General features: G+C 51.7%; 1 pseudogene; it reads right to left on the bottom strand.

The window, feature by feature from the left end:
• Window positions 1-818: 818 nt before the first annotated feature.
• LOC126093322 (U2 spliceosomal RNA) lies at window positions 819-1,021 on the bottom strand (annotated as a pseudogene).
• Window positions 1,022-8,841: the final 7,820 nt, after the last annotated feature.

The raw sequence follows: 8,841 nt of genomic DNA, 5'->3' as shown, positions 1-8,841 counted from the left end.
TTAAACAATCTGTTCCAGCCATCTTTTCGCTGTCCACGAAAAATGGCTGTTTCCCTGGTTCCTGGTGCTTTCATGTCAACTATTTCTCGTATTCCTCTTGTTGGCACGTACTCTTTCCCATGTACAAGAATTTTTCTGCACCAAGCAGATATGTATAAGTACTGCCTCATTCTTCCTCAATTTCCCCAGACTTTGGCGTATTTTCCCTCAATTTGTACGTATATTCTCTCAATTTTCGTAATTTTACCGATTTTATGTCGCGTCTGCTCATGTGATCATGACATCACTTCTCGACAAGTATTCTAAAATTACATGTAAATGTTGTAGAGCTGTCAACACCTAGCACAATTGTGCTATTTATTTGTATGTGTGTGTGTGTGTGTGTGTGTGTGTGTGTGTGTGTGTGTGTGTGTGTGTGTGTGTGTGTGTGTGCCTGTATCATTTCGTGTGGAGGGGGCTCCAGACCATACTCCAAACCTACTGCCAGTGAATCCACCAACAGACATCGCCCCGTACTTATAGTGACTGGATTCACCTTCAAACCCTAACCTGGCCATAAAGTGAGTTGGATCCACCTCCGAACCATACTGTGGCCATAATGCGTTGTAGATACACTTTCGAACGCTGTCCTGGCTGTAATAAGTGGCGGATCCACGTGTGAAATCTATCCCAGTCATAATGCATGATGGACCCACCTTCGAACCCTATCTCTGGCATAACGGTTTTTGAATCCACCCTTAAACCCTATCCCTGATGTAACATGAGGTGAATCCACCTACGAGCTCTATCCTACACCTGTCCTGAAGCTAGTCGGTTCTATGAGAGTGCCCCCCCCCCCACGTGAAATCTATACAGGCACATACATATAGAAAAACAGTGCATAGATAGTAGAGCATGCACTAAGCACTCTGTCATGAGCCAAAAATGAGTTTAATATTTTAGTTCTGTGATGCAAGACCTAACAGATATTAAGCTGATAAGAACAGATTTTTTTTTATCATATGAGAAAATAAGAAAATACTCAGAGGAAATATAGCCTATGCCATACAGCTGTATGGGATTTTCACAAAAACTAACGATACTTTAGTGATGTGAAAACGCATGTATGGTCTGATTTCTTCTGTCTACGGAAATAACTCGTATAAAAGAAAGGAATCTACATTTTGTGTAAGAAATTCAAGGAGTAGGGATTTCATCACCATTTCGGATTGGGTAATGTTGTAACTGCGGCCGGAACGGTCGCAGGGCTGACGTGACGGAAAGCGCGGCGGGACCCACGGAGCGGGCAGCGAACAACAACACAACGGGAGAGGACGGACACTACAAACGAAGGACCTAACGAATAACAAAAAGATCGAAACAACAGAATCACAAGAAAACTACGTCCATTCCTACACAAAACAAGAAAGTAAATACGCTGGCTAAGGCAAGGCGATATGTCCAGAGACGCACGCAACATTAGACTGGCTGGTTGAGCTTTTCTTTCCCTTTATTGTTATTTTCATACCTTATACAGGTAGGTCGGCAGCGGCAAACTACGCCACTCTTTGGCCACAGATAGGACAAACGGTACATAAGGAGACATCGAAAAACAAACATGGTGGATAGAAAACAGTAGACATACAAAATTAAAAAACATGGAGCCGTTCACAGGCGCAGTGTCCGAATAAAAAACGTTCAGAACGTGGACACGAACAGAGATGAATAAATGACACACGTCAACGATGGAGCACAAACGATGAAACACTGGAACACGAACACGAAGGCACACACAAACACTGGCGATGATCTCCCGTGCGCGAATGTTCACTGTTCATGTACGAGTCCGGGGACCTGCCAAAGGGGAAAGGTGGGAGAGAAGGTGGAGGGTGTAGATGCCAGTAGCAGAGGAGCAGGGAGGGGGACGAAAGAAGGTAGGGGAATAAGGGAAGCCCGGGGGGAGAGGAGGGAGGGAGGAAGAGAGGAGGGAGAGAAGGGAGAGAGGGTGTCCTTGGGAAAAACACAGGGAGTGGAAGGGGAGGATCAAAGTTGGTAGGAGGGATAGATGGAGGGCATCATCATGGGGTGGGAGTCGGCGGAAGCCACCTTGGGCAAGGGTATGCGAGTGGAGAGATGGAGAGCGGGTGGGACGTGGAAATACAGGTGCGGCAGTGGATGGGGGTGGGAAAGGATTGGAGAGATAATCGGGTAAGGGGGATCAAGTTTGTGGGAGGGGTAGAGAATCCGTATCCATTCGAGGAAAAGGAGGGGGTGTGGGAACAGAATTAGGTCATACAGGATCCCCGTGGTGGAGGGGAGGCGGATGCAATAGGCGAGGCATAGCGCATGGCGTTCCAGGATTTGAAGGGATTTGTAAAAGGTAGGAGGGGCGGAGATCCAGGTGGGATGGGCATAGCAGAGGATAGGGTGGATGAGGGATTTATAGGTGTGGAGGATGGTGGAGGGATCCAGACCATATGTGCTGCCAGAAAGGAGCTTGAGGAGATGGAGTCGGGAGCGTGCCTTGGCTTGGATTGTCCGGAGATGGGGGTCCAAGAGAGGTGACAGTCAAGGGTGACGCCAAGCTACTTGAGGTGTGGGGTGAGGGTGATAGGACAGCCATAAATGGTGATATAGAAGTCGAGGAGACAGAAGTAAGGGGTGGGTTTGCCTACAATGATTGCCTGGGTATTTGAAGGATTGACCTAGAGCTGGTCAAGATGGGACTGGAGAAGATGTTGGGAGCGTTGCAGGGTGGGGGTGAGGGCAAGGAAGTCGGTAGCATCGGCATACTGGAGAAGGTGGACAGAAGGGAGAGAAGAGGGGAACCTTGGGGCACACCAGCAGAGGGGTAGAAGTTTAGGAATCCATGTTATGGATGGTGGCATAGGAAGGACGTTGGGAAAGAAAGGACCCGAACAGACGGACTTAGTTGATAGGAAGGCCGAAGGTTTTGAGCTTGGAGAGGAGACCGGAATGCCATACACAGTCGTAAGCAGGTTCAAGATCGAGGGAGAGGAAGATGGTGGAGCGACAGGAGTTGAGCTGTTTGGAGAGGAGATAAGTGAGGTGAAGGAGAAGGTCATCAGCAGAGGACGGGTGACAGCTACACTGGGTACTGGGAAAGAGGTTGTGCTGGCGGAGATGCTGGTGGATGCGTCGGGTAAGGATGGATTCCAGGACCTTGCTGAAGACCGAGGTAAGGCTGATGGGATGGTAGAAGGAGGCAGTAGATGGGGTTTATCGGTTTTGAGAAACATCAGGATCTGGGAGGATTTCCACAGGTGGGATAGCAGCCGGTGGACAAAACCACATTATATAGCCTGGCCAGGGTGGAGAGGAAGGAGGCGGGAGCTTCGCAGAGGTGACGATAGGTAACATGGTCGTCACCGGGAGCAGTGTTGCGTTCTTGCGGAGTGTAACGATGATATCCTGAGTAGTGATGGGGGCATTGAGTTCGTTGTGTGTAATTTTGTCCAAGTACTGGAAGCCAGAAGCGAGTGGAGGTGCAGAGGCGTCAATTCGATCACGGACATCAGGGAAGAGGGAGTAATCAAACTGGGGATCGTCAAGGAGGGTAAAGATATCGGAGAGGTAGGAGGCAAATTGACTGGCTTTACTAAGGTTGCCAGGGAAGGGGTGGTCATCATGAAGGAGAGGGTAGTAGGGGGGGATTTAGATCCTGTAAGGTGGCGGAAGGCTGACCAGTACTTAGATGAGTTGATAGGTGGGATAACATTAAGACAGGTGTATGTCTGTCGCCAGTCACGGCGTTTCTTAGCCGCGAGCAAGTTTCAGACGTGTCGTTGTAGTTGCCGGTGGCATTGTAGTGTGTCCCGGTCATGTGTTTGAAGGAGGGCACGGTAGAGATGGTGGGATTCATGGAGGAGGAGGACAGCCTGTGGGGGTAAAGTGGGAAAGTGGGACGGTGCGGGTGGATGGCGACAGTAGGGATGTGGGCCTCCACGGCCTCAGACAAGGTCTGCTGGAGAAAGGAGGTGGCATGGGTAACATCATGGTGACTATCGACCTGGGTAGAAAAGGTATCAGGGTAGATATTCCAGTCAACATGGGAATAATCATGGACATATTTCAGGGGAGGGTCGATGCGAGGATCAGGACGGGGGCGACCACCGTCTGAAATGGTGAAGAGGACAGGAAGATGGTCACCACCAATAGGTTCAAGGACGTCCAACGCTATGCAGCCAAGGAGGTTATGGGAGGATAGGATGACATCGGGAGTGGTATTGGATTCGGGGCGTGTTTGCTGGGGAATGGGAATGGGGTTACCTTGGAGGGTGGAGAGGAACTGATGCCACTGCCTTAACTGGGCAGCGGAACGACTATGGATGTTGAGGTTGGTGGCAATCATGCAGGAGGAAAAGGTATGGTCGATGTGGGAAAGGAAGTCAAAGGAATAGGGGCAGTGGGGCGGACATAGATGGTGGCGCAGGTAATGGTAAGGCTGGGGAAGAAGAGACTGAGGATCAGATGTTCTGTGGGGTCAGGAAGGAGGGGTTGGAGCCAAACAAGAATCTGGTGGTGGTGGCCAACGGCCACTCTGTCACACGCTACTGGGAGAGGATTATCGGGATGGTGAAGGAGGTAGGGCAATGTGTGTATGGTATGTTGGGGCGGGAAAAAGGCTTCATTGAGGAGGAACGCATCCACATAGTGGGTTGTGAGGGTGTGCATGAAGAGTTTCTTGTTTGCAGGAAGGGAGCAGATGTTGTTGAACAAGAGATGGTGCTGTCGCGCCATGACAGGAACTTAGAAAAGGGTGTCGAATAGGGAGAAGGTAAAGTGGGCTTGGTTATGGGAATAGGTGGCATAGGTGTTTTAAGGTGGAAGATGGATCAGGCGGCGAGGGATATCTGCTGGAGGGTGTGGGGGTGCTGGAATGGGGAGTTGCCAGGAGGGGTGGGGGCGTCCAGAGGGCGGACGGGGATAGTGAGTTCAGGAGTGGTGGGGGTGTTGGGCCTTGCACTTCTGGGAGTAGATAGGGTGCAGGAGGTTGCAGGTGTTGCAGGAAGGAGGGGACTGGAGGTTGGGACACTGCCTGAGGAAATGCGCCTCTTTGCAGTTCGGGCAGATGGGGGCCTCGGGGCACTCGGATGTTGGTATAACGCAGGCACACCTGGCAGCAGATAGATTGAAGAGGGGAATGGGAGGGGTCGACTTTGTATTGGCGATGGAAAAGAAGGGCACCCTCTGTCAGGAGAAGGTCAATAGAAGGGGCATGTTCAGGAAACACCTCCACAAGGCGGGTGGGGCCGGCAGGATTGAAAATCCGGCATACTGCATGTATTTCCAAGTAGGGGTGCACCTTAAGCTCCGCCAACACCTCCTCCTCCATGATCGTTGGACTAAGCCGAGGGTGAGGGTTGGCGGGCGACGTGGGGATTGGGGTTGGCGGGAGAGGGATTGGGAAGAAGCGGGGGCGAGGGAGGCATTGGGACCAAAGTTGGTGATGAGGATTCTGGAGAGTATGTCGGAGTGAAGAGTGGGGCTAGGGGAGGTGATGAGAATGGAGTCCCGACGGGGAGTGAGGAGGGAGATGGGGGTTCTGGGATAGTGTTTGTGGAGGAGGGGGGTGAGGTCCCAGGCCTTCAGGAGTGAGGGATCAGGACGGGTCAGGAAGTATTTTTAGGAGGAGGGGGAGGAGGAAGAGGAGAGGGTAGAAGGGACAGGCAGGGAGACATCCATGGCATCCAGGGGGGGGAGGAGGAGAACGGGGCTGGGACTTTTTGGGAGCTGAGGAGGCGGGGGTGCTGCCGAGGTGCTTAACAGCGACAGAAGGGTGAGAAGAGGCATGGGGGATGGGAGCAACCAGGAGATTGCGGGAGGTGGCAGGTCCCGGCATGGATGTTGGTGCTGATGCTGAATATGGGTCTGATGACGGTGATGGTGGAGGCTATGGCGATGGCGATGGCGATGGCGATGGCGAGAGTTGGGTGTAGGCCGTGGCCCTCTGGGCCACTACCTTGGCAGTGGCCACAGGGACGGTGGCAACAGGGTGAGGGAGTGGAGGGAAGGGATAGAGGAGGATGCTAAGGGGGAAGGAGCTGAGGACAGGGTGACAAAGAGCGCAGGAGAGGGGAGGGTGAGAAACACCTGGGCACACCACGTAATCATGATGGCGGCGGCAGAGGGAGAGGTATATAAGATGGTGATGGTGGTTGTAGTGGTGGTGGGTGTTGTCATGGTGATAAGGGGAAAGGAAGGAAAATAACAGGACAGGACAAAACGAGAGATGAAGACAGGGAACTCATGGAGACAAAGACGCCTACAGGGGCCGAAGCCCCACTCCACTGATGCCGGCGGGAGGGCGACTGCAAGGGCTGCTGGGATAGCTGCTGCTGCTGCTGCTGCTGGCTGGCTGGCTGGCTGGCTGGCTGGTCGTCTGTTACTGCATCTGGAACACCCTAACACTTCGATAAATGACTAGCAGTTATTGAAAGGCCGAAGATGGCTGGCTGAGCGAGAGGCAGGCGCTTAAATACATGATCGGGGGCGCCGCTATTGGCCGCTGGGACCACGTGTTCCACTGTGGCGCCCTCACACTAAATGTGGGCCAGGAGGCTCGCACCGCCACGGCTTACGGCGCGATGGTGCAGAGACCTCTAGGGGTCTTCGACGTCCATGCCATCTGGCGCGGATTCAAGTTCCGCGGCGCGCGTTACCAGAGGTAAAGTAGACTTTTAAACAGGGGAGTCTGTGTTGAGGGGGGGGGAAGGGGATTTCATTTAGAACTACGCATCCAAGCCGCACCTGCTTGTCACGCAATGCCTGTGGCCAGCAGCCGACAGGAAGCAGTGGCTCAACCTCGCGCTATGGGGGGGGGGGGGGGGGGGGATACAAGGAAAAGATTCCGGCTACTGTTTAGTCGGTTATTGTCTGATGCTGTTGGTGCAAGTCCCGGCGGCGGCGCTCAGGGCACCCTCTAGATAGCTCAATACTGAACTAGCCAGTATGCTGGTAGAGTGGCGACAGAAGCAGACGTGTGTGTTGCGTGAGATGATTCAATATGGCGAGTGTTTGCGCTGGACGATATTCCCCCCCCCCCCCCCCCCCCCATGTAAATTGACCGGTGGCTGCTCGACGGGCACAGTAACAATCTGCCCGGCTTCTGAGCGTTTGGTACCACAATCGTGCGAATATTGGGAGACTAGTGCCAAACTGTCAGTGTGGTCGACATACGTGCACAGCTGTTTCTCTGCGCTGTGGTGAGGTCGCGAGCACGGCGGCGTACGGCACCTGGTGCATCTCGCGATCAAGAGTGTGTGCGATTGGAACATTTTTTTTTTTTTTTTTGCCAGATACATTATGTGAGAAAAAGTATCCGGACACCTGGCTGAAAACGACTTACAAGTACGTGGGGCCCTCCATCGGTAATGCTGGAATTCAGTATGGTGTTTAGCCTTGATGACAGCTTCCACTCTCGCAGGCATACGTTCAATCAGGTGCTGGTAGGTTTCTTGGGGAATGGCAGCCTATTCTTCACGAAGTGTTGCACTCAGGAGAGGTATAGATGTTTCCAGTCATCAACAGTCCAATGTCGATACTGACGGGCCATGGCGAGGCGTAAAGCTTTGTGTCGTGCAGTCACCAAGGGTACACGAGTATGCTTTCGGCTCCGGAAGCCCATATCGATTATGTTTTCTCGAATGGCTTGCACGCTGACACTTTCTGATGGCCCAGCATTGAAATCTGTAGCAATTTTAGGAAGGGTTGCATTTCTGTGACGCTGAACGATTCTCTTCAGTCGTCGGTGGTCCCGTTCTTGCAGGATCTTTTTCGGTGGCAGCGATGTTGAAGTTTTGATGCTTTACCGGATTCCTCATATTCACAGCACTCGTGAAATCATCATACAGGAAAATCCCTGCTTCATTTCTACCTCGGAGATGCTGTGTGCCATCGCTTGTGCGCCGACTATAATACCACGTTCAAACTCACTTAAATCTTGATAACCTGCCATTGTAGCAGCAGTAACCAATCTAACAACTGCGCCAGACTCATTGTCTTACATAGGCGTTGCCGACCGCAGCGCCGTTTTCTGCCTGTTTACATATCTCTGTATTTGAATACACATGCCTATATCAGTTTCTTTGGCGCTTCAGAGTATATATGTATGAGAAACTGGCTGAGTACCTGATCTTGGCTTGGTATGTATTTATTCCAATCTTCTATTAGTCCATCTCCTCCTTTCCCCTCTCAATGTCCATCTCCTCCCTCCCCCCTTGTCTCTCTGCCCATTTACTCCTGCACAGTCACTATGCCACATAACTGTAGCACCCCAACATGTTTGACCTCAAACATAATCAGGACTCTTTAACAGAATCGCTGCCTCCATGCCAACAAGCACGGATTCCGAAAATGCAAGTAATGCGAAACTCAACTCCCTCTCACCTCACATGACATACTTAAATCTGTGGATCAAGGTAATCAGGTGTATGCAGTATTTCTCGACGCCCAAAAGACATTTGACTCAATACCTCATTAAAGCTCGTTAACAAAAAAGAGAATATATGTGGTACCAAACAAAATTTTTGATTGGATTAAAGCTATCTAGCTAGTTTAGAGGCCGAATGTGGTTGGCCTCTACAGTGGGTAGGGGACCTGGGTCGTTAGACGTCAAAATGGCTCTGAGCACTATGGGACTTAACTTCTGAGGTCATCAGTCCCCTAGAACTTAGAACTACTTAAACCTAACTAACCTAAGGACATCACACACATCCAATCCCGAGGCAGGATTCGAACCTGCCACCGTAGCGGTCGCGCGGCTCCAGACTGTAGCGCCTAGAACCGCTCGGCCACCCGGCCGGCGTTAGACGTCAGGAAGTCGGTAGTTCACCACCGTAG

Source organism: Schistocerca cancellata, chromosome 7 (assembly GCF_023864275.1).
Source record: "Schistocerca cancellata isolate TAMUIC-IGC-003103 chromosome 7, iqSchCanc2.1, whole genome shotgun sequence".
In the NCBI taxonomy this organism is placed as follows: Eukaryota; Metazoa; Arthropoda; class Insecta; order Orthoptera; family Acrididae; genus Schistocerca; species Schistocerca cancellata.
Note: the sequence above shows the minus strand (reverse complement) of the source record. Positions and strands in the feature narration are given on the sequence as shown.